Source organism: Palaemon carinicauda, chromosome 1 (assembly GCF_036898095.1).
Source record: "Palaemon carinicauda isolate YSFRI2023 chromosome 1, ASM3689809v2, whole genome shotgun sequence".
In the NCBI taxonomy this organism is placed as follows: domain Eukaryota; kingdom Metazoa; phylum Arthropoda; class Malacostraca; order Decapoda; family Palaemonidae; genus Palaemon; species Palaemon carinicauda.
In genome coordinates, this window is record NC_090725.1 from 43,144,334 (window position 1) to 43,146,833 (window position 2,500).

Consider the following 2,500-nt stretch of genomic DNA (forward strand, 5'->3'; position numbering starts at 1 on the left):
TTTCCAAAGTCGGTGTTTCTGTACTTTCTCAATTGAGAAGAATACAGATTTATGTTTTCCAAAGCCATCACTTTTATACTTTCTCAATTAGGATATATTAATTTTATGCAACTAGCAAACATCAGTAAACAATTGGTCCTCTTATTACTTATGTTGATTATTATAGAATAACTCTATTTTGACTTCAATGTGACTCGAGTTTCTTTAAGTGTATACTGTTGTTAAGGATGAGAGCTATAAAACATGGAGATGGTACAAGTGAAAGGAGATGTATATGCCTATCACTTTGAAATTAAAATATCATGTTTCTCTAATCTTGACTGAGTGTCTCATGTGCTAAGTACGTCACGTGGGCCTCCTCTTAATCTAGTGGTATTCAAAGTTTTTGAGTCTATAAGCCACTCATGGCTTACTACCTTTCAGATTTATATAAGGATGATAATATAATCAAAATGCTATATAATCAATGGTTATTTGCTTAACTTTTTCATTCATGAGTTTAAGTACTGACTTGTTCATTAAAAATAAATCTTTTGCACTGTAACCAAAACTCAAGATATACTTCAAGGACCGAAACAGATATAAAAAAGGTAATCAGCTGTACCACATAAATTCTACCTAAGCTTTGTAGTAATGTTGTGGATATGGTTACTTTTTAACGACAAGAACAGCAATTTGGAGGACAGCTGTAGGCAGTATACTGAACATGTCATGCTCCATATCCAAGCCGATACCCTATTTTTGCTTTTATTAGCAATAACATATAAAAGTCTTGACTCACAAGTGAGCTTTAGAAGGATCTTTAGTCTAGGTTCCTAATTCTTGGATATGATTTACTTTCCTCTTACCATGATTCCTGTACCTAAATATTATTATTATTATTATTATCATTATTATTATTTTTTTTATTATTATTATTATTATCATCTAAGCTACAACCCTAGTTAGAAAAGCAGAATGCTATAAGAACAGGGGTCCCAACAGGGAATTTTTTTTTAAAAAGAAATCTCTCCTGTCTAAATAAATGTTTTTTTTTTTTTTATAATTCATCTTATCTTGGTAATATTAGGTTCTCATTGATTACTTCCCATTGGAAGTAAGAATCTCTATTTCATATAATTTTGTAATTTCAAAAAAAATATCTATATAAGAATGCAACCTCTCTTACCTATTTTATGTTAGTTCTCGATGATTTTGATAATAAAAGAAATATATCAACAACGTGTATTATAGTTTTCCCATTACCTTGAAGCTTCCAATTAAAACTATTAAGCTGCTCAAGTATTTCAGCTAATTATGCTAAACGGGGTTTCCTTGGTGAGACAATGGAATAAATAGGATACTCATGCTGCATATACAAATTTCATTTAGCTAAATACAAGGTTCAGAGCATTACCTTGGGAGATTCACCAAATTTCAATTTAGAGCAGGACTTGATGTTCCAAAATCTAAATCTTTACACATGACTTAGAAAAGTGTTGTCATTCATAGTTTTGACATAGAAAACGTTCTTGGAGTTCCAGTGTAAGAGTTCTGGATAATGAATGAATGATTTGAAGTTCTCTGGTAAGAGTTCTTGATAAAATGACCTAATTCTTGACAATGCAATGTGTCACTGTATATATCATATATTATCATCATCATTGCCATCACCTCCTACGCCTATTGACGCAGAGGGCCTCAGTTAGATTTCGCCATTGGTCTCTATCTTGAGCTTTTAAATCAATACTTCTCCATTCGTCATCTCATACTTCACGATTCATAGTCCTCAGCCATGTATGTCTGAGTCTTCCAACTCTTCTAGTGCCCTGTGGAGCCCAGTTGAAAGTTTGGTGAACTAATCTCTCTTGGGGAGTGTGAAGAACATGACCAAACCATCTCCATCTGCCCCCCCCCCCCCATGATCTCATCCACATATGGAACTTGGGTAATCTCTCTTATAGTTTAATTTTTAATCTTGTCCTGTCATTTAACTTCCAATATTCCAATGAGGGCTTTGTTCTCAAATCTACAAAATCTCCAACTGTTCTACTGTATGCATTACAAATTCCTTGAGGAGGATAAAAAACTTAGGTGACAACACATACCGATGGAGTACTCCACTGTTCACTGGTAATTCCTTTTATAGGACTCAAATAACATTAACTTAACACTTACTATGGTCACGAACAGACTTAATAAAATTTACATATATTAAGAAGAACTTTATAAAAACACAGGACTCTCCACAAAATTGGCTGGTGCACACTATTAAAGGCTTTTCATACTCCACAAATGCCATCAGGAGTGGATTCCTTTATTCTCCACATCACTGTAAAACATGTCTTTAGATGAAAATTTGGTCAGTACAATTTCTACCTTTCTAAATCCCGCTTGTTCACCGCTCAGCTTTCCATCAATCTTTCTCTCTAGTCTCTTTAGAATAAACATACCATATATTTTGATGACAACTGAAGTAAGTGTGAGGCCTCTCTAATTATTGCAAATAGTCAGATCTTCT

General features: G+C 33.4%; 1 protein-coding gene across 5 annotated transcripts in view; it reads left to right on the plus strand.

Moving 5' to 3' along the window:
- Window positions 1–2,500, plus strand: part of LOC137647698 (facilitated trehalose transporter Tret1-like) — a 97,189-nt gene that overhangs the window by 42,637 nt on the left and 52,052 nt on the right. The gene's annotated exons all lie outside the window — the stretch shown is intronic.